General features: G+C 51.9%; 1 protein-coding gene across 1 annotated transcript in view; it reads left to right on the top strand.

Annotated features, from left to right (window-relative positions):
* The first annotated feature begins 8,371 nt into the window (after window positions 1-8,371).
* LOC122552298 (non-receptor tyrosine-protein kinase TYK2-like) overlaps window positions 8,372-23,107 on the top strand; it is a 148,034-nt gene continuing 133,298 nt past the window's right edge. Inside the window, exon 1 of the mRNA XM_087983315.1 lies at window positions 8,372-8,472. The gene's annotated coding sequence lies outside the window, so the exon portion shown is untranslated. The remainder of the gene's footprint in view (window positions 8,473-23,107) is intronic.

Here is a 23,107-nt window from a genome sequence, read left to right as displayed (position 1 = left end):
CATACCAACACCTGGATATATTTGGTAATGTTAATACCATGTGTAAACATATATAACTATAAAATTACAGCCTCAACAAGTAATAATTAACTATAATAATTAAAAATAACAGGGGAAAACAACCCCACTCCTAAAGACAGAAATAAAACAGGATAAGGTAACCACCTCCCCCCACCAACATTAACTCGACCCCCTGGCCGATATATATGTAAAAAAAGGGCAGAAAATCGCTAAGTAGAGAACAAATACGTAAATCCCTCTCTCCAACCCCAAAGATAATATTAAACAGTAAGGTAAAAAAGGGATTAATATAAAAAAAAGGATGTAAACCTGAGTGGGGGGAGAGCAAAACAACATCAATTATCTCTTACAATTTATCTAAGAGAGTCCAAAAATTCCTTGGCCTTTTCCAGCGATCCGAAGTTATACACGGACCCTTCATGGTTAAAGCGTAGCGTTGCTGGGTAGCGCAAGGAGTACTGATTATTTACGTCCCTTAAACACTTCTTCGCTTCATCAAACGCCTTCCTCTTTCAGACCAGAGCTGGGGAAAAGTCCTGAAATAACATAATCTTGGATCCTTTATAAATCATGGTTTGGGGACCTTTCCCAAGATTTCTGGAAGCTTTTAAGAGCATCTGCCTCTCCTTGTAGCTCTGCAGCCGGAACAGGACCGGGCATGGGCGCTGGTTCGAGCCGGGCCCGTGCACTGCAACCCGGTAGGCCCATTCCACCCTTACCTGGCCTGATCCAGCCTCCAGATTTAAAAGCTGTGGAAGCCACTGCTCGAGAAAGGCTGTAAACTGGCCTTCCTCTTCCCGTTCGGGAAGGCCCAGCAAACAAATAATTTTTCGATGACCTCGATTCTCGAGGTTGTCAATGTGATTCTCAAAGGTCCAGACTTGCTGTTCGAGAGTCCGGACCCGATCCACGGCCGATTCTGAGATGGCCTCGGAGGTCGCGGCCTTTAGCTCTGCCCATCCAACTTGGCGCTCAATTTCCTTGATGTCTCGGTCGTGCTTTTGTAGCACGGCCGAGAGTGAGTCCCATCGGGGGGGGGGGGGGGGGGGCGGGGGAAGGAGGAAGACTGGAAGAGCAATAATGCCAGGGGGGTTCAGGGGCCGTGCATCAGGCAGGAAACGTGACCCCAGGCTGATGTGTTCCCTTTCTGGTGCCAAGGTCAAGGATGTCTCTGAGCGGTGAGGGGAGGGGTTCAACCAGGATGCCTGATCCACATTGGTGCCCATGACATTGTCAGGAAAAAGTAATGGGGTCCTGAAGACAGATTTCATGGATTTAAGGTGAAAATTAAAAAGCAGGATCTCCAAAGTATCAATCTCAGGATTACTCCTAGTGCCACCTGAACACAAGGCTTGATCGTTCGAACGGCTGGCTGAGGATCGAGTGTAGGAGGTTTCTGAAGAATTGGGAGCAGTTCTGTGGTAAGTAGGACCTGTACAAGTTGGAGAGATTACACTTTAAGGGAACTGGGACTAATATCCTCACAGGGAAAATTGCTGGTGTTGTTTGGGGGGGGGGGGGAGCAATCAATTGAAACTGAAAATTTGTCAGGGCAATAGGAACCAAGTAAGGAAAGGAGAACAGATTTTGAGTGTAACCAAGCAAAAAGCAACAAAGTCCTGAGAAAGCTTTGATAGATATGTAACAAGGAAGCATTTGGTGAAATGAATGGGTCTGGATTAAAGGCAGGGTCAGGGAAATAGAGAAATAGCAGAGAAGCTAAATGATTACTGTCTGTCTGTTTTCACTCAGGAAGATACCAGAAATCACTCCAAACTCAGGATCCAAATGGCTCGGGAGAATGAGGAGTGGATGCAAATTAGTATCAGGAAGAAGATTGTACAAGAGAAATTAATGGTGCTGAGTCAATCCCCAGGTCATGGCCATCTACATCCAGAGGGTTGTAGGAGGGAGCTGTGGAGATAGTCAACCCAGTTACTTCAGTGATTCTGTAGATTCTGAAATCATTCCTGTGATTCGGAAGTTGGCAAATGGCATCCCATGATTGAAGAAGGGAGAGATAAAGGAAACAGGGAACTCACACAGCTGTTAGTCTGACATCAATAATCAGGAAAATGCCACAATCTGTTATAAACAATGGGATAAATAGACACCTGGATGATAATAATTTGTTTGGATATGATCAACATGGATTTGCGAATGGGAAACTTTAAAGATATTATGAACACAATTGATAATGGAGAGTTAAAAGACATAATACATTTAGATTTTCAGAAGACTTATGATGAGGTTCCCTACAAGAGTCTGGTTAGAAAGATTAAAATGCATGGGATAGGAGGGAAGGATTACCGATTGGCAAACAGACAGGAAACAGAGAGTCGGTATAAATGGGTCATTCTCATGTTGGCAGCTGGGATGGATGGGTAACCACAAGGACCAGAACTTGGCCCCAGCTGCTCACAATCTTGACCAATGATTTCAAGGGGAAGAGGAAATGTAATATTGATCCAAAACAAAGCGGGAATGTGTGTTGGGATGAAGGTGTAAAGCAGCTTCTGGAAGATTTGGACAGGTGTCCTGATTGGTCAAGAACATGGCAGATGGAATGTAATTGGAAAATATAAGGTTATCCACTTTGGCGGGAGAAACAGATGTGCAGAGTATTTTGAGAAAGCTAAGAGATTGGAAAGTGTAGATAGACAAAGGCACCTAGGTGTCCTTATCAATAAGTCACTGAAGGCCAACCTACAGGAGTAGCAAGCTGTTAGAAAGGCTAATGGAATGGTAGTCTTTATTGCAAGGAGATTTGTGTACATGAGTAGTGAAGTCTTGCTTTAATTGTATCGGAGCTTGGTGAGTCTGTAGTTTTGGTTTCCTTCCCTATATCATTACTATAGACAGGGTGCAACTACATTCCACCAGACGTGTTCCTGGGATAGTGGGACTGTCCGCTGAAGAGAGTTTGGACAAACTGGGTGTGTGATCTCTAGAGTTGCAAAGAATGAGAGGTGATCCCATTGAGAGTTGAAACTGAGAAAATACTGAAGGGAAGATGTTGGGAGGCCAAGAGCTGGGGGAAAAAATACAAAGCTACAGAGGGTGCCACTTCCACAGAATCCCTACAGTGTGGAAACTGGGCATTCAGCCCAACAAGTCCACACTGAGTCTCTGAAGAGTGTTCTACCCAAATTCACCCCCCTACCCTAACCCCATAACCCTGCATTTCCCATGGCTAAACTGCCTAGCCTGTACATCTCTGGACACTACGGGCAATTTAGCATGGCCAATCCACCCTAACCTGCACATCTTTGGACTGTGGGAGGAAACCAGAGCACCTGGAGGAAACCCCACACAGACACAGAGAGGATGTGCAAACTCCACACAGACAGTCACCTGAGAGTGGAATTGAACCCGGGTCCCTGGTGCTGTGAGGTAGCATTGCTAACAACTGGAGTGAGATGAGCAGAGATGTTTTTACTCAGAGCATTATGATTGATAGGAATGCTATCCCAAGAAGAGCTGTGGAAGCTCAGTCTCTGATCTGCTTCAGGTAGAGATGGGTAGATTTCTGACCCCCCCTGCTGTACAGCTGCGGGGAGGGTGCAGGGGGGAGGAGGTCCCAATTTTGAAGAGTTGTCTTACGATGCTCGAAGTTATGAAATGTGAGACCAGTCAGGGGTGTAATCTTTACTGATCTAGCAGACAGACATTTCCTCATATTTACAAGCTGTTCTATATTATCCTGCATCATGTTCTGACCTGCAGCAAAGCAATTTGAGAACGCAGTCTGGAACAGAACCCGTTCACAACCTGGGGACTGCCTGTACTCGATGAGGAGGATAAAAGGCAAAGTATTTGTTTAGCCAGGCTGGATGGGCTGAATGGCCTACTCCTTTCCTGTGTGAACAGTTGCATTTGTGTCTGGACCGTATTGTTGCCACTGCTTTGGATATAATTTCTCATCAGCCCATGGGGTAAACAAATAACTCTCCACTCCTTCTCCACTTCATCAATATCCTCACACAGTCACCTTCTGACTGGGTTCATATTCCAGCTCAGTAGATGCTGTCAAGACTGTTTTCACAATCTCAGTTTCCAGCTTCTGCTTTTGTCGATTTTGTTTCAGACTATGCTGTGAATGACTAATTTTAATGGTTTCAAGCATTAACTTGAATATCAACTTTCAGTTTCCACTCATCAAAGCATTAAGTTCTGTGAATCCATGTAACTGCTATCCAACCGCTCTCCCTCTGAACAAACTGCTTTCTTTCCCACACAGAGTTGGTCAAAGTCACTGCTGTCTGTTGCAATGTGCAGTGGCTGAGACAGGAGTCTCCACCTTCACTGCAGCCACATTGCAGTCATGGCAATTTCTTTTTGATCTCTATTTCTACCATCCAGCTGGTTCCGTTTCTGAATGCTGCAGCTGCTTAACCTTTGTTTAATTGTTGAAAGTTCTTGAAAAGATGTGAAGAATAATAGGTAGAAAAAAATTCTTCAGTGGTCTGTGATTTAGTTCTTGTTGCAACATTTTTCATCTTGCTCAAATTTGGCTCTCAGATACCTCCAAATCCATGGAATTTGTCATTCTGAGCTGAGTGTTACCCCCTTTTAGCAGGGCATTCCAACCAAATCCAGTCAGTGGGTTTCAATTACAGACCTTCCCACCATGTCACTGTTCCCCATCGCTGGAACCTCCTGGTGCACACAATCCTCTCCAGTCTTCTGCCCCTCCAGCACTGACCTCTTGTTGATCTCTCTGTCCTTTCTCCAATGTCTGAGTCCATGAAGCCTTCCATCCACTCTATCAGACCCTGCTGAATCTCTGCTGTCTGAGCCATTTCATCACCTTTCCTCATACGGCATCACTGCCCCAGAGTGCCCCACTGGCACTTCATAATTAGACATGATGTGGAGGTGCCGGTGTTAGACTGGGCTGGTCAAAGTCAGAAGTCACACAACACCAGGTTATAGTCCAACAGGTTTATTTGAAATCACAAACTTTCAGAGCGCTGCTCTTTTATCAAGACTATAAACTGGTGTTGTGTGACTTCTGATTTAGTCAGACCTGGGAAGTACTTTGGGACATTCCTCACATCAAAGGTGTTATATAAATGCACATTGTTGTTGGGATAATCAAAAGTGGTAACATTGATTTTTTAAAAAAAGCTTTCCACATAAAAGTTTCCTACATTTAAAGGTTGGCGAGTGAAAAGTCAAAGTGACCTGTAAGATATTTGTGGATGCTGACCAGAATAAACACAAACTTGTGGTTTGGTGATCCAAGGTTTGAATATTCCTGAAAAGGGAGATGTTGCCTTAACTTTCCATCCTCCACTCATCAGCATCAAACAATTATTCCCCAATTTCAAATCAATCCAACACTTCATACTGCAGGAGGAAAGGTTGCTGATTGGTTGGGAAATCGGCTCTGATTGGCCAAAACATTACTGTGAAGAGAGAAATGGTGAATATTTGAGATTACATATAAAAGGTTTGAGAAGGATTAGGAGACAATTTAGGGTAGCAGTTTTAAGGAGGTTGCCAGAACAGAGAGACCTGGAGAGCATGTGTCCAAACCTGAAGGTGCAAGGCAGATTAATGAAACACATGGAACCTTGCATCAAACACAAACTCCTCGTGGATATATAGTGAATCTGCTAAACCTGAATAAGATATCAGTCCAGCCCCAACTAAAGTAGTGTGCCCTGTTCCTGGCAGCACACTCTGGGGAAGATGTGAATGTGTTGAAGATAGTACAGAGGTTCTTCATTTGAATGGTTTGACAGATAAAGGATTTCAGATTTTTTTAAAAGATTAGATTAGATTAGATTAGATTCCCAAGAGCATGGAAACAGGCCCTCCAAAGAGCCAGGCCCATTCCCCTGATTGGGCAATTTAGCATGGCCAATTCACCTGACCTGCACATCTTTGATTGTGGGAGGAAACAGGAGCCCCCGGAGGAAACCCGGAGGGATGTTAAGAAAGCATATGGTGTTTTGGCTTTCATTAACAGGGGGATGGAGTTTAAGAGCCGTGAGATCCTGTTGCAGCTCTATAAAACTTTGGTTACTCCGCACTTGGAATACTGCGTCCAGTTCTGGTCGCCCTATTAAAGGAAAGATGTGGATGCTTTGGAGAGGGTTCAGAGGAGGTTTACCAGGATGCTGCCTGGACTGGAGGGCTTATCTTATGAAGAGAGGTTGACTGACCTCGGACTTTTTTCATTGGAGAAAAGGAGGAGGAGAGGGGACCTAATTGAGATATACAAGATCATGAGAGGCATAGATAGAGTCGATAGCCAGAGACTATTTCCCAGGGCAGAAATGACTAACACGAGGGGTCAGAGTTTAAGCTGGTTGGAGGAAAGTATAGAGGGGATGTCAGAGGCGGGTTCTTTACACAGAGAGTTGTGTGAGCATGGAATTTGTTGCTAGCAGCAGTTGTGGAAGCAGGGTCATTGGGGACATTTAAGAGACTACTGGACATGCATATGGTCACAGAAATTTGAGGGTACGTACATGAGGATCAGTGGTCGGCACAACATCGTGGGCTGAAGGGCCTGTTCTGTGCTGTACTGTTCTATGTTCTGTGAAACCCATGCAGACACGGGGAGAATGTGCGAATTCTATCCAGACAGTCACCTGAGGCGGGAATTGAACCCAGGTCCCTGGTGCTGTGAGGTAGCAGTGCTAAACACTGAGCCACCGTGCCACCCCAGAGCAGTTGAAGTACCTCTTTGAGCAGAGGTTGGCTGAATTAGCATATCGTTGTGGCTGTACAGGACATTGGTGCAGCCAATTTTAAAATACTGCATACAATTCTGGTCTCCCTGCTATAGGAAAGATGTTGCTAAACTTTAGATAGTGCAGAAAAGATTTACAAGGATGTTGCCAGGGTAGGAAAGTTAGAGCTATCGGGAGAGGCTGAATAGGCTGGGGCTGTTTTCCCTGGAGTGGCAAGAAGCTGAGGGGTGACCTTAGAGAGGTTTATACAATCATGAGGGGCACAGATAGGGTGAATTGACAAGGTCTTTTCCATGGGGTGGGGAGTCCAAAACTCGACGGCATAGGTTTAAGGTGAGAGGGGAAAGATTTATAACAAACCTGAAAGGGAGCTTTTTCCCATGGAGAGTGATGTGGGTATGGAATGAGCTGCAAGAGGAAGTGGTGGAGGCTGGGACAATTATAGCATTTAAAAGGCATCTGGATGGGTATATGAATGGGAAGGGTTTAGAAGGATATGGGCCAAATGCTGGGAAATGGGACTAGGTCAGATTGGGATGGCTGATTAGCATGGAAGAGTGGGACTGAAGGGTGCTGACTGACTCTAAAATTGGCAAATCAATGTAAACATCAAAGTGTAAAGTTTGCATTCTGTGAAGAAAATGAGCAAACATATTAAACAGCAATGAAACGAAATAAAAATCCACAAATCATGAAAAATGGTGACAAATTAGTAAAACCACTAGTGTCTCTTTCTTCTGCTGACACACAGTAAGGCCCAGTTTCTGTCAGTTCTTACAGCTGGGTGTTTGTTGGCAGAGACATTAAGTTGAGGGGCACCATTCCACAGCCAGCACAGTGACCCAGCAGATCCTGCTGATCTCCCACAGACCAGCACAGTGACCCAGCAGATCCTGCTGATCTCCCACAGACCAGCACAGTGACCCAGCAGATCCTGCTGATCTCCCACAGACCAGCACAGTGACCCAGCAGATCCTGCTGTTCTCCCACAGCCAGCACAGTGACCCAGCAGATCCTGCTGATCTCCCACAGAGCAGCACAGTGACCCAGCAGATCCTGCTGTTCTCCCACAGCCAGCACAGTGAACCAGCAGATCCTGCTGTTCTCCCACAGCCAGCACAGTGACCCAGCAGATCCTGCTGTTCTCCCACAGACCAGCACAGTGACCCAGCAGATCCTGTTGATCTCCCACAGACCAGCACAGTGACCCAGCAGATCCTGCTGATCTCCCACAGACCAGCACAGTGACCCAGCAGATCCTGTTGATCTCCCACAGACCAGCACAGTGACCCAGCAGATCCTGTTGATCTCCCACAGACCAGCACAGTGACCCAGCAGATCCTGCTGATCTCCCACAGACCAGCACAGTGACCCAGCAGATCCTGCTGTTCTCCCACAGCAGCAGGGTAGCAAGTTTGCTTAGCTGGGCCTGACGTGCCTTGAAGCAGGAGTTTCTCAGTGAGGGCAGTGGGCAGTGACAGGGCATGTGCTTTGGGCAAGTGATGCTCAGCCAGGGACTGAACTCTGACCCCACAGCTTCAAGCAAGGCTCCCTGGGACTACAGCCCCCAGAATGCAGCAGGCTCGCCGAGCATGCGCGGAGCTTGGTGGGTGGAGGCTGTGTCGTCAGTTCCGGCGAGGAGCGGCAGACGGCGACAGAAGGAGCGAGAGGCAGAGCGTGAGCCCCCCCCCGGGAAACGGCATGGAGCGGCGGGGAGAGTGAGGGAGACCGGCCCGGGGATCAGGTAGGAGGGACAGGCCTTCCCGGTGGGGGTGGGGGTAGGGGGGTGTGTGGGGTGTGGGGTGAGGGGTGAGGGGTAGGGGGGTGAGGGGTAGGGGGTAGGGGGTGAGGGGTGAGGGGTGAGGGGTAGGGGGTGTGGGGTGAGGGGTAGGGGGGGTGTGGGGTGGGGGTAGGGGGGTGTGGGGTGAGGGGTAGGGGGGTGAGGGGTAGGGGGTAGGGGGTAGGGGGTGAGGGGTAGGGGGGTGAGGGGTAGGGGGTAGGGGGTGTGTGGGGTGGGGGTAGGGGGGTGAGGGGTAGGGGGTAGGGGGTGAGGGGTAGGGGGTGTGGGGTGGGGGTAGGGGGTGTGTGGGGTGGGGGTAGGGGGGTGTGGGGTGAGGGGTAGGGGGGTGAGGGGTAGGGGGTAGGGGGTAGGGGGTGAGGGGTAGGGGGGTGAGGGGTAGGGGGTAGGGGGTGTGGGGTGAGGGGTAGGGGTGTGAGGGGTAGGGGGTAGGGGGTGAGGGGTGAGGGGTAGGGGGTGTGGGGTGAGGGGTAGGGGGTGTGGGGTGAGGGGTAGGGGGGGTGTGGGGTGGGGGGGAGGGGTAGGGGGTGTGGGGTGGGGGTAGGGGGTGTGTGGGGTGGGGGTAGGGGGGTGTGGGGTGGGGGGTAGGGGGGTGTGGGGTGAGGGGTAGGGGGGTGAGGGGTAGGGGGTAGGGGGTGTGGGGTGAGGGGTAGGGGGTGAGGGGTGAGGGGTAGGGGGTGTGGGGTAGGGGGTGTGGGGTGAGGGGTAGGGGGGTGAGGGGTAGGGGGTAGGGGGTGAGGGGTGAGGGGTAGGGGGTGTGGGGTGAGGGGTAGGGGGTGAGGGGTGAGGGGTAGGGGGTGAGGGGTGAGGGGTAGGGGGTGTGGGGTGAGGGGTAGGGGGTGTGGGGTGAGGGGTAGGGGGGTGAGGGGTAGGGGGTAGGGGGTGAGGGGTAGGGGGTGTGGGGTGAGGGGTAGGGGGGGTGTGGGGTAGGGGGTAGGGGGTGAGGGGTAGGGGGTGTGGGGTGAGGGGTAGGGGGGGTGTGGGGTGGGGGGTAGGGGGTGAGGGGTAGGGGGTGTGGGGTGGGGGTAGGGGGTGTGTGGGGTGGGGGTAGGGGGGTGTGGGGTGGGGGGTAGGGGGGTGTGGGGTGAGGGGTAGGGGGGTGAGGGGTAGGGGGTAGGGGGTGTGGGGTGAGGGGTAGGGGGGTGAGGGGTAGGGGGTAGGGGGTGAGGGGTGAGGGGTAGGGGGTGTGGGGTAGGGGGTGTGGGGTGAGGGGTAGGGGGGTGAGGGGTAGGGGGTAGGGGGTGTGGGGTGAGGGGTAGGGGGGTGAGGGGTAGGGGGTAGGGGGTGAGGGGTGAGGGGTAGGGGGTGTGGGGTGAGGGGTAGGGGGTGTGGGGTGAGGGGTAGGGGGGTGAGGGGTAGGGGGTGAGGGGTAGGGGGTGTGGGGTGAGGGGTAGGGGGTGTGGGGTGAGGGGTAGGGGGGTGAGGGGTAGGGGGTAGGGGGTGAGGGGTGAGGGGTAGGGGGTGTGGGGTGAGGGGTAGGGGGGGTGTGGGGTGGGGGGTAGGGGGTGAGGGGTAGGGGGTGTGGGGTGGGGGTAGGGGGTGTGTGGGGTGGGGGTAGGGGGGTGTGGGGTGGGGGGTAGGGGGGTGTGGGGTGAGGGGTAGGGGGTGAGGGGTAGGGGGTGAGGGGTAGGGGGTGTGGGGTGAGGGGTAGGGGGGTGAGGGGTAGGGGGGGTGAGGGGTGGGGGTAGGGGGGTGTGGGGTGAGGGGTGGGGGTCGGGGGGTGTGGGGTGAGGGGTGGGGGTCGGGGGGTGTGGGGTGAGGGGTGGGGGTCGGGGGGTGTGGGGTGAGGGGTGGGGGTCGGGGGGTGTGGGGTGAGGGGTAGGGGGGGTGTGGGGTGAGGGGTAGGGGGTGTGTGTGGGGTGAGGGGTAGGGGGGGTGTGGGGTGGGGGTAGGGGGTGTGTGTGGGGTGAGGGGTGGGGGGGTGTGGGGTGGGGGTAGGGGGTGTGTGTGGGGTGAGGGGTGGGGGGGTGAGGGGTGGGGGTAGGGGGGTGTGGGGTGAGGGGTAGGGGGGTGTGGGGTGAGGGGTAGGGGGGTGTGGGGTGAGGGGTAGGGGGGTGAGGGGTGGGGGTAGGGGAGGTGTGTGAGGTGGGGGTAGGGGGGGTGTGTGGGGTGAGGGGTGGGGGTAGGGGGGTGTGGGGTGAGGGGTGGGGGTAGGGGGGTGTGGGGTGAGGGGTGGGGGTAGGGGGGTGTGGGGTGAGGGGTGGGGGTAGGGGGGTGTGGGGTGAGGGGTGGGGGTAGGGGGGGTGTGGGGTGAGGGGTAGGGGGGGTGTGGGGTGAGGGGTAGGGGGGGTGTGGGGTGGGGGTAGGGGGTGTGGGGTGAGGGGTAGGGGGGTGAGGGGTGGGGGTAGGGGGGTGTGGGGTGAGGGGTAGGGAGGTGTGGGGTGAGGGGTGGGGGTAGGGGGGTGTGGGGTGAGGGGTAGGGAGGTGTGGGGTGAGGGGTGGGGGTAGGGGGGTGTGGGGTGAGGGGTAGGGGGGGTGTGGGGTGGGGGTAGGGGGGGTGTGTGGGGTGGGGGTAGGGGGGGTGTGTGGGGTGGGGGTAGGGGGGGTGTGTGGGGTGGGGGTAGGGGGGGTGTGTGGGGTGGGGGTAGGGGGGGTGTGTGGGGTGGGGGTAGGGGGGGTGTGTGGGGTGGGGGTAGGGGGGGTGTGTGGGGTGGGGGTAGGGGGGGGTGTGTGGGGTGAGGGGTGGGGGTAGGGGGGTGTGGGGTGAGGGGTGGGGGTCGGGGGGTGTGGGGTGAGGGGTAGGGGGTCGGGGGGTGTGGGGTGAGGGGTAGGGGGGGCGTGGGGTGAGGGGTAGGGGGGGCGTGGGGTGAGGGGTAGGGGGGGCGTGGGGTGAGGGGTAGGGGGGGTGTGGGGTGAGGAGTAGGGGGGGTGTGGGGTGAGGGGTAGGGGGGGTGTGGGGTGAGGGGTAGGGGGGGTGTGGGGTGAGGGGTAGGGGGTGTGTGTGGGGTGGGGGTAGGGGGTGTGTGTGGGGTGGGGGTAGGGGGTGTGTGTGGGGTGGGGGTAGGGGGTGTGTGTGGGGTGGGGGTAGGGGGGTGTGGGGTGAGGGGTAGGGGGGTGAGGGGTGGGGGTAGGGGGTGTGTGTGGGGTGGGGGTAGGGGGTGTGTGTGGGGTGGGGGTAGGGGGTGTGTGTGGGGTGAGGGGTGGGGGTAGGGGGGTGAGGGGTGGGGGTAGGGGGGTGAGGGGTGGGGGTAGGGGGGTGTGGGGTGGGGGTAGGGGGGTGAGGGGTGGGGGTAGGGGGGTGTGGGGTGGGGGTAGGGGGGTGAGGGGTGGGGGTAGGGGGGTGAGGGGTGGGGGTAGGGGGGTGAGGGGTGGGGGTGGGGGGGGTGAGGGGTGGGGGTGGGGGGGTGAGGGGTGGGGGTAGGGGGGTGAGGGGTGGGGGGTGAGGGGTGAGGAGTGGGGGTAGGGGGGTGAGGGGTAGGGGGGTGAGGGGTGGGGGGGTGAGGGGTGGGGGTAGGGGGGTGAGGGGTGGGGGGTGAGGGGTGGGGGTAGGGGGTGAGGCGTGGGGGTAGGGGGGTGAGGGGTGGGGGTAGGGGGGTGAGGGGTGGGGGTAGGGGGGTGAGGGGTGGGGGTAGGGGGGTGAGGGGTGGGGGTAGTGGGGTGGGGGTGAGGGGTGGGGGTAGTGGGGTGAGGGGTAGGGGGTTTGGGGTGAGGGGTGGGGGTAGGGGGGTGAGGGGTAGAGGGATGGGGGTGGGGGTGAGGGGTGGGGGTGAGGGGGTGTGTGTGGGGTGAGGGGTGGGGGTAGGGGGGTGAGGGGTGGGGGTAGGGGGGTGAGGGGTGGGGGTAGGGGGGTGTGGGGTGGGGGTAGGGGGGTGAGGGGTGGGGGTAGGGGGGTGAGGGGTGGGGGTAGGGGGGTGAGGGGTAGAGGGATGGGGGTAGGGGGGTGAGGGATGGGGGTAGGGGGGTGAGGGTTGGGGGTAGGGGGGTGAGGGGTGGGGGGTGCGCGGGGTGGCGGTAGGGGGGTGCGCGGGGTGGGGGTAGCGGGGTGCGGGGTGGGGGTAGGTGAGGGGGCAGAGGGGTGTGCGGGGTGAGGGGGTAGAGGGGTGTGCGGGGTGCGGGGGTAGAGGGGTGTGCGAGTTGAGGGGGTCGGGGGGTAGGGGGGTGAGGGGGTAGGGGGGTGTGCGGGGTGAGGGGGTAGGGGGGTGTGCGGGGTAGGGGGGTGTGCGGGGTGAGGGGGTAGGGGGGTGTGCGGGGTAGGGGGGTGTGCGGGGTGAGGGGGTAGGGGGGTGAGGGGGTGAGGGGGTGTGCGGGGTGAGGGGGTGTGCGGGGTGAGGGGGTGTGCGGGGTGAGGGGGTGTGCGGGGTGAGGGGGTGTGCGGGGTGAGGGGGTGTGCGGGGTGAGGGGGTAGGGGGGTGTGTGGGGTGAGGGGGTAGGGGGGTGTGCGGGGTAGGGGGGTGTGCGGGGTAGGGGGGTGTGCGGGGTGAGGGGGGTGAGGGGGGAGGGGGGTGAGGGGGGAGGGGGGTGAGGGTGTAGGGGGGTGAGGGGGTAGGGGGGTGAGCGGGGTGAGGGGGTAGGGGGTGTGCGGGGTGAGGGGGTAGGGGGGTGTGCGGGGTGAGGGGGTAGGGGGGTGTGCGGGGTGAGGGGGTAGGGGGGTGTGCGGGGTGAGGGGGTAGGGGGGTGTGCGGGGTGAGGGGGTAGGGGGGTGTGCGGGGTGAGGGGGTAGGGGGGTGTGCGGGGTGAGGGGGTAGGGGGGTGTGCGGGGTGAGGGGGTAGGGGGGTGTGCGGGGTGAGGGGGTAGGGGGGTGTGCGGGGTGAGGGGGTAGGGGGGTGTGGGGGGTGAGGGGGTAGGGGGGGTGTGCGGGGTGAGAGGGTAGGGGGGTGAGGGGGTAGGGGGGTGTGCGGGGTGAGGGGGTAGGGGGGTGTGCGGGGTGAGGGGGTAGGGGGGTGTGCGGGGTGAGGGGGTAGGGGGTGTGCGGGGTGAGGGGGTAGGGGGGTGTGCGGGGTGAGGGGGTAGGGGGTGTGCGGGGTGAGGGGGTAGGGGGTGTGCGGGGTGAGGGGGTAGGGGGGTGTGCGGGGTGAGGGGGTAGGGGGGTGTGCGGGGTGAGGGGGTAGGGGGGTGTGCGGGGTGAGGGGGTAGGGGGGTGTGCGGGGTGAGGGGGTAGGGGGGTGTGCGGGGTGAGGGGGTAGGGGGGTGTGCGGGGTAGGGGGGTGTGCGGGGTAGGGGGGTGTGCGGGGTGAGGGGGGTGTGCGGGGTGAGGGGGGTGTGCGGGGTGTGCGGGGTAGGGGGGTGTGCGGGGTAGGGGGGTGTGCGGGGTGAGGGGGGTGTGCGGGGTGAGGGGGGTGTGCGGGGTGAGGGGGGTGTGCGGGGTGAGGGGGGAGGGGGGTGTGCGGGGTAGGGGGGTGTGCGGGGTAGGGGGGTGTGCGGGGTGAGGGGGTAGGGGGGTGTGCGGGGGGAGGGGGGTGTGCGGGGGGAGGGGGGGGGAGGGGGGTGTGCGGGGGGAGGGGGGTAAGTCACGTGTCACCAGTGCTAATATCGCGAGATTATTAACCCAAGCAGACAGCTAATCGTCTGTTGACCTGCATTTGAATTTTGCTGCAACGTATTGGGATTTGAGATTTTTCAAAAAAAAAATCTGGAATTAAAATTTTCTGTAAGTACATCAGGAATAAAAGAATAACGAGGGCCAGTCAAGGATAGTAGTGGGAAGTTGTCAATATTCACACTGGAAAAAGACAGTGTTGTCAAGGAGAATACCGAGATACACACTACTGTTAGCTGTTTTCTCACTTTCCAGTATTGCTCAGTCCCTGGGCAGGTGGGATTTATCCTAGAATTCTCTGGAAAACCAGGGAAGAGATTGCAGAGCCTTTGGCTTTGATCTTTGTAATCATTGTCAACAGGAATAGTGCCAGAAGACCGGAGGATAGCAAATGTCCCCTTGTTCAAGAAGGGGAGAAGAGACAACCCCAGTAATTATTGACCACAGCCTTCGTTTGATTGTGGATAAAGTGTTGAAAAGATTATAAGAGATAGGACTTAGAATCATCAAGAAAGGAATAAGTTGATTAGGGATAGTCAACATGGTTTTGTGAAGGGTAAGTCACGTGTCACAAACGGCTGCTACTCTGTTGGGAGCAAAGGAAGGTGGAGTTGTGTCCGCTCCTCTTTAGTAACTGCAAGAAGGGATTCATTCTTGACCGAGTGTAAAAAGGTGGAATTCCTCGTTAATTGATGCTTCAAAATGTTGTAATTGCACATTTGGAAGCGAGGAGATAAAATATGCATGTCCTGCATACAGAAAATTGTGAAGTTACAACCAAGCAGATGTCTATGTGCAATGTAAGTTGTGTGAATGCTAATTTGATAGGTTGGTGCATGTGTTTTTGTCAGGACATAATATAAGGATATACATTGCCTAATAGCAGAATTGAGGTTCTGACCAATTCATTGTAAGTTTGTCTGCATTTCCATAGTTCCATGAGAATGCGGAAAACTTTGAATTTTAATATTTGATTCCATTGTTTTTCTCTTGAAACAACTGTAATGTATAATAGTGAATAACCAATGTTGTCCAGTTTGTCCTGAAGACCTCTCCAGTGAAATAATCTGTCATTAAGAAATGATAATTCTTGCATAATTCTCTATTTTCATCATTCAAACACTAACATTTGTTGTTGTCTTCAGGATTCTGTACTGAAGCCCTGGAACTTCCTTGCTAAACACCTCCATCTCTGTCCTGAAAAAAAACATCTTTTGAAAATGCTCCTCTTTGACCAAACTTTAAGTTCACTGACCTCATATCTCATGATTTGTTGTCAGATTTTCTTTGTTCATGCTCTTATGTTTTGCTCCATTTAAGGTACATTAAAGTTGTTAATATCTCAGTATTAGCTTTGTGCTGTGTTATTCATTGTAAAGTTGCCATAGTCTTAACAGGCCATTGGCTGCTCTCTCACCAGAGCAAAATGACTAATGGTGGTTTAGCTTGATGGTCAGTATGCCTGAGGTGAGGGGAGAAGTTGAGAAGGAGAGTCCTTCATGGTAACTTCAACCTGTGTGGGAATTGAACCCACACTGTTGGCATCACCCTGCATCATAAACTAGTCTTTCAACCAATTGAGCTAAGCCAACTCCGAGTTGAGAAAATATGTGCCAAACTGAAGTTAGACAGTCTGTGTACCGTTTGCATTTTTCTTTGTACTGTTGCTTTTTGGAGTTTGCCACTCTGTTTTCAGTCTTAATTTCAATAAACAACTAGTTGTTTTTCTCATTTTTGTCACTGCACGTACAAGAGTTGTCAGAGATGAATTTTCAATACCAAGGTTGTCTTTACTTCCACTTCACCAAGTCTTGAACTCCAACCAAGGGCGTTACGCTTTTGATAGTGTTGTGATTTGTACTGTGTATCAAATGTAGATCATCCGGTCTGTCAGGTTTATGATTAATCCCTGTGTAGTTCCTAGTGATTAACCTCCATTATTTGTAATAAGTGGAAGGGTTTTTAATATGATGCCTTCCTCGAATTGCTGTGCAGAAGATGGTGGTGAGCTGCTGCCTTAAACCACTGCAGTTTATTTGGGACATCCACCATTAGGGCAGGATTTCAAGATTTTGATTCAGTGACACTGAAGGAACTATGATGTACTTCCAAGTCAGGATGGTACGTGGCTTGAATTTGCAAGTGGTGTTCCTTGACCTTGTAGATGGACATGGTCATCAGTTTGGCAGGTGTTGTCTGAGGAGCTTTGGTGAATTTCTGCAGTGCATCCCGTAGCTAGTACGCATTGGTATTATTGAGCGTCGATGGTTAAGCGACTGGATGTTGAAGGTGGTGAATGGGAATCTGATCAAGCAGGCTGCTTTGTCTTGGATGGTGTCGAGCTTCTTGAATGTTGTTGGAACAAGAGGGGAGGAACCAGAGCAAGAGGGGAGAGTTCCGTCACACTCCTGAGTTGTACCTTGTCGATGTTGCAGTGGTTTCCAGGAGTGAGGAGGTGAGTTACTTGCTACAGGATTCCTTGCCTCTGACCTGTTTTTGTAGCTTTTTTATGGCTCGTCCAGTTCAGTTTCTGGTCAGTTGTAATTCCTAGGATGGGATTCGGTGATGGAGATGCCATTGAATGCCAAGGGCAGATATTTAGATTCTATCTTGTTGGAGATGGTCATTTCTTGGCACTTGTATGTTACTTAATGTTACTTGCCACTTAACAGCGCAAGCCTAGTTATTGTTCAGGTCTTGCTGTGTATGGGCCCAGATTGCTTTGGTGTCTGAGCAGTTGCAAATGGTGCTGAGCGTTGTGCTGTCAAGTGTTGTTTTAAACTTGTTCACAGTTTGGCTTCATATTAACATTTTAAGAAATTCTAAAAATATAAAACCAGGTCACAGATGTTCATGTAGATTCGAGCTGTTACTTGCAAAACTAGTGCAAGCGATCATTGTGCTGCCAGGTGCAAAAACTACGTATCTTTTTCTCAAGTGTTCCATGACTTGACATGCAGGATGCAGATCAAAACATTCGCAGCTCATTCATCAAGTGACTCATGCATTTCAACCACTCCAGTTTTGCTGCCATAGTTTGACTTCCCACTGGGTTTAATCCTGACTCCTCATTCTACCCCTCCTGTCAGCTCTACCAGTTAATTTGGGATGCTTTGCTTTGGTCAGAGTATTGAGTACAAGAGTTGGGAAGTCATGTTGCGGCTGTACAGGGCATTAGTTAGGCTACTTTTGGAATATTGTGTGCAATTTTGGTCTCCCTCCTATTGTAGTGAAACTTGAAAGGGTTCAGAAAAGATTTATCAGGATGTTGCCAGGGTTGGAAGATTTGAGCTATAGGGAGAGGCTGAATAGGCGAGGGCTGTTTTTCATGAACTCGTTAATGACATGGATAGGATAAATAGACAAGATCTTTTCTCTGGTTTGAGGGAGTCCAGAATGAGAGGGTAAAGGATTAGGAAGAGCGGGCAAGGATTTAAAAGGGACCTATGGGGCAACTTTTTTTTTACAGAGGGTGATGCATGCATGGAATGAGCTGCCGGAGGAAGTGGTGAAGGCTGGTACAATTAGTGTTTAAAAGTATCTGGTTGGGTAAATGAATAGGAAGGGTTTAGAAGGATATGGGCCAAATGCTGGCAAGCAGAACTTGATTAATTGAGGCTAGCTCATTGGCATGGACGATTTGGACTGTAGGGTCTGTTTCCGTGCAGTGCATCTCTATGACTCTAATTCTACCTGTGCAGTACCTATCCTTCCTTATCTCCTGCAGTATCCCTTAAATGTAGAGTTTCCAAAAAAGAGCAGCTGCCAATAGGTTAAAGAGTGTGAATGCTCTTGGTCAGGGTGAGTATGTTTACAGCTGTCTTCCATTTTGCTTCTTTTGAATTGAATACCTGTTCTGTATTCAACCCTGATCCTGGCAACTCACGTATTTTAAAGATTTGCTTTTATTATTTAAAGCCTGTCTTCATTGATCTTAATCATATTTACTCAATCATTCAAATCACTCAAGCACTGTTTACTCTTTCTGCTCTCCCTGTGTGAAGTTTCTGGATAGATTTTTGACAGGTTGGTCAGATGCAAGAAGGAGAAAGCAAACCTTGCTTTCATTCTGGAGTTCATAAGATGCAGAGCAGCAGTAGGCTGTTCAGCCCATCAAGTGGGCGGTACGGTGGCTCAGTGACCAGGGACCCCGGGTTCGATTCCTGCCTCAGGTGACTGTGTGGAGTTTGCACATTCTCCGTGTGTCTGTGTGGGTTTCCTCTGGGTGCTCCAATTTCCCCTCATAATCCAAAGATGTGCAGGTCAGGTGAATTGGCCAGACTAAATTGTCCACAGTGTTAGGTGCATTAGTCAGGGGTAAATAGAAGGTTGGGGAATGGGTCTGGGTGGGTTGCTGTTCAGAGGGTCAGTGTGGACTTGGGCAGAAGGGCCTGTTTTCATACTGTAGGGAATCTTAATTTGTGTGCTCCAGCATTTAACAAGATTATGGCAGATCTGATATTCTCTGGTGCCTGCTCACTCTGTTTTTCTTGCACTCTCTTGCAATTTTAGTCAAGATTTGTAGCTCAGATTGTGGTTTAGGTTGTATGTTTGCTCACTGAAGTGGGAGATTCTGACGTTTCATCACCATGCTCGGTAAAATCATCAGTGAGCCTTCGGTGAAGAGGTGGTGTTCTGTCCCGCTTTCTATTTGCATGTCTTGGTCTGTTGTGATTTGGCAATGCTGATGTTGGACTGGGGAGGACAAAGTTTAAAAAATCACACAACCCCAGGTTATAATCCAACAGGTTTATTTGGAAGCACTAGCATTCGGAGCGCTGCTCCTTCGTCAGGTAGTTGTGGTTCTCTGAAAGCTAGTGCTTCCAAATAAACCTGTTGGACAAGAACCTGGTGTTGTGCGATTTTTAACTTGGTCTGTTGTGATGGGTGATAACATTTCCAATTCTGGTGTCCCTCTTCATCTGTGTAAGGATACTGGTGATAGTTGGTCTTCTAACAAAAAAAGAATGACCAACTGTCACTGATATCCTTACAGGTGAAGAGGGACACTATTTGGGCACCATATCAATTTGGACCCCATTCACCAACCCCTCAGAAAAAGATCTGGAAATGATATCACCCACCACAACAGACCCAGACACGTAAATAGAAAGTGGGACAGAACACCAGCGCTTCAACTGAGGCTCACTGATGATGTTATCTAGCCTGGTGATGAAATGTCTGAAGAGAAACCTTCCAGTTCAGCAAGCAAACTTACAGCCACTCTCGCTTATGCACTCTCTGTAACGATGCTGCTGGGCATGTTAAATTATTTCCAGCATTTTCTGTTTTTATTTCTGATTTCCCTCATCTGACTTCACAAGCCAGGAGTATATTGGAAGACCACTGAGTTGCCTGGATGGTGCAGTTCCTACATCTACACAAGAAGCTTGACACGATCTGGACAAGGTAGTCCATTTGATTGGCACCTCATGCATAAACATGTGCTCCCTCCATCATCAATAGTCAGCAGCAGTGTGTGCCATCTACAAGTTGCACTGCAGAAATTCACCAAGACTCCTTTGCCAACACCTTCTTAACTCCTGACCTGTACAACTTTGAAAGGCAAGGGTAACACACATGAACACCAACACTGACAAATTCCTCTCCAATCGCTGCAAGATCCTAAATTGAAACTGTATCTTTGTTCAGTGTCATTGGCTCAAAATCTTTGTTCAGTGTCATTGGCTCTGCACCACACTTTTGATGTTCCTGGAAAACACATGAACACAGTTCAAGTGGGCAGCTCCCCATCACCTTCTCCAGAGCAATTAGGGTCGGGTCTGGTATCGTAATGACTTGCACATTCTATAAATGGATTTTTGAAAAAAATTGCTGTTTTTAAAAACAGGAATATCTCCTCTGTCTTTTAAAGGGGAAGTTAGACCCGGTACATTTTTATCATGCTGAGATCTTTGACTTCTGTCTTGTTTTTAATGTGTTCTTTTAGTAGTTTGTTTTTCTGAACTTGGGTCTTTTATGGTGCCATTTATAGCTCAAGTCTTTACTTAAATAGCACTCCAGGAATGTGAGGAGGGTAATCTGTGCTGAACACTCCCAGTGCCATGTTGGAGAGTACTGCAGTGGCCCCGTGTTGGAATCATGCAAAGCATCCTACAGATATAATTGAGAAAAGAGAGGAGGAGTTTGCCTTGCCTTGAGTTTGAGCAAACAGTCCTCCATCGTCCAGCAACATCAAAGCCTGATGCTGCTGTTTTTATTTAATTCTTGGCTGCCTCGTTTCTTTACAAAGCATCACTTTATAAACTGTGAAATTCTTTAGGATATACACACACTACTGTAGGCATACAAGGCTTGTATTTCTGCCCCAGTTTGCTAGAGATACTCATTCTCAGATCAGCATCTGCAGCCAGCTGTTAGGATTGCGAAGTGATGGCCCCCTCGTTCTCTGCTCTGTTCACACCCACCCCCATTCTTCCCATCTCTTCTCTCCCCCCCAAATCCCAAATGCCAGAACCCTTGACATGGACAGGAAAGTGAGTGCATATCCATTTAGTCAACAGTGCATTGAACCGCCCTCTTGCTCCTTGGTCTGAGAGACATTTTATTGTCTTGCTGCATTCTCGTTGGTTTCATAGCACAGTGAAATTGAGTCAGAGAAAGCCATTTGGATATGTGCCTGAAAGCGTTTTTCTTAATTGAAGTTATTGATTTACATAAGAGGACAGTCAGGACTCCAACTTGTCACCAGAACTGATGCAGTGGTTGAAGACTTAGATTTAATTTCCTCCAATCCCATGGCTGTCTTTCAGTCCATGTTTTAGCTGGACCAGTTTGTAAGAACTTAAGGAATATGAGCTTGAGTAGATGGTTCAGCCCAAAAAGCTTGCTCCACCATCCTCTGATTGTGGCTGATTTCAGGCTTCACTGCACGTAACCACTTATGCTTCCTTGTTCTAAATTCTAAGTTCTCCAGCCAGGGAAGAAGACACCTCCCTGTCAGCCCTATGAAGCCCCTTCACGTCTTTAATGTTTCAATCAGATCGCCTCTCGTTCTTCAAAACTGCAGAGAATATTTTACTTGGCCTCTCACCACAGGACAGCGCTCTCATTCCAGAGACCAGTTGAGTGAAACGTGCGTGTAGTCTCCCGTGTGAATCTATCCTTGCTTGAATATGGAAATGGAAATTGCTCACTGTTATACTGTGTGATTATATCAGAGCCCTGTGCGATTGTAGTAAATCTTTTTTCTTGTGTTCCAGCCCCTTTGCGACAAAGGTCATAATTGAATGAATAACACAAACTTATTGTGCAGGTACAGCATTCCTCTACTGTCACTGGATTAAGGATCAATCAATTCCATTTCTTGCAAAGCCAAGTTCATCAACTGTGAGTCACTGTCTACCACAGTCTCCGTCCAATGCAGCTCCATGGTTCACTGTAAGCAATAAATCTGCTTCTGTTCCATTAACATGGCCTGTAGTCCATATTGAACATGGATTAGTAAGGAACTGTACTCAAACTCTGCATCAGCTAGGCAACCTGTATCCAGTTGCCCTGTAAGTGCTTACTGTCATGGTATGGAACCACTGTTACCTGCTTGTGTAGCACATCCTCCTGTGAGAGTCTGTTTTATTTCACAATTTGAATCAGTCAGCTGGGGTAGCCTTTAAAAAATCCTTGGTTCTGGGCTGATGGGCCTGAGTCTCCATGCTGGTGGAAAAAAGCTTATGTTGTTTTGCGTAAAACGCAACAATGTTTGTTTGTTCCAATGGTGATTATTGGTGAATACTGGTGAGCAAACTTTGATCCTGAAATTATCTTCGTATTAAAAAAGTCATTTGACTCCTCTCTTCCAATTCCGATCTCTTAAACTCACTACCACTTGAACTGCTTTCTTTATCAAAGGTTGTCTCAACTTTCCATGTGTTTTTTTCCTCAGCATAACGCATTTCCTTCTACCATCGCTGCTGTGTTCAAATCAGGTGGTTGTTTCTTGCTCCGACTCATTTGATTCCAACAGCTCCTATCCCACCATCTTGTCACCATTGCCTTTAATCCCAAGCTTGATATTGCTGACTGACAGCTGTTTCTTCTATTCTCTGTTCTCATGGTAATATCTTCACATTTGACCCTTTGATTTCAGCTTCTCACTAAAAGCCCCACATCGGTCCCGGAGGTAATAGATCAATAAAGCGGCAGCTGAGTTTTATTTGGCTCATTCAGTTGTAGCAGCTCGTGTCAAGTATCAGATGTGTTTGGAAGGTGCTCTCTGAGGATCTTGGGTGAGTTTCTGCAGTGCATCTTGTAGATAGTACATGCTGCTGCTACTGAGCATCAATGGTAGAGGTTGTTTGTGCATGTGCCAGTCAAGTGGGCTGCATTGTCCTGGATGGTGTCAAGCTTTTCGAATGTTGGAGCTGCATGCACCCAGGCAAGTGGGGAGTATTCCATCTCACTCCTGACTTGTCACTTATAGATGGCGAAAGTGAGGACTGCAGTTGCTGGAGATTATAGTCAAGGATGTTGTGTTGGAAAAGCACGACAGGTCAGACAGCATCCGAGGAGCAGGAGAATTGATATTTCGGGCATAAGCCCTTCATTAGGAACGAGACTGGGAGCCTCGGGGCGGGGGGTGGAGATATAAATAGAAGAGAGGTGAGGCTAGGGAGTAGGTAGCTGAGAGTGTAATAGGTGGATGGAGGTGGGGGTAATGGTGGTAGGTCAGAGGGGAGGGTGGAGCAGATTGGTGAGAAGGAAGATGGACAGGTGGGTTAGGTCATGAGGGTGGTGCTGAGGTGGAAGGTTGGAACTGGGATAAGGTGGAGGGAAGGGAATTGAGGAAACTGGTGAAATCCACATTGATGCCATGGGGTTGGAGGATCCCGAGGCGGAAGGTGAGGCCTTCCCTCCCTCAGTTGTCGGGTGGTAAGGGTATGTCGAGGGAGGAGGCCCAGGACCTGCATGTCCTCGGTGGAGTGGGAGGGGGACTTGAAGTGTTTCACCACAGGGCGGTGGGGTTGGTTGGTGCGGGTGTCCCGGAGATGTTCTTTGAAGTGCTGTGCAAGTAGGCCTCCTGTCTCCCCCGTGTAGAGGAGCTCTGACGCGCTGTGTGAGTAGGCCCTCTGTCTCCCCAATGTAGC

Source organism: Chiloscyllium plagiosum, unplaced genomic scaffold (assembly GCF_037043375.1).
Source record: "Chiloscyllium plagiosum isolate Xiang-an unplaced genomic scaffold, Cpla_swu_hap1 HiC_scaffold_45, whole genome shotgun sequence".
Lineage (NCBI taxonomy): Eukaryota > Metazoa > Chordata > Chondrichthyes > Orectolobiformes > Hemiscylliidae > Chiloscyllium > Chiloscyllium plagiosum.
The sequence above is the reverse complement of the archived record's forward strand: the minus strand, read 5'-3'. Positions and strand labels throughout refer to the sequence as shown.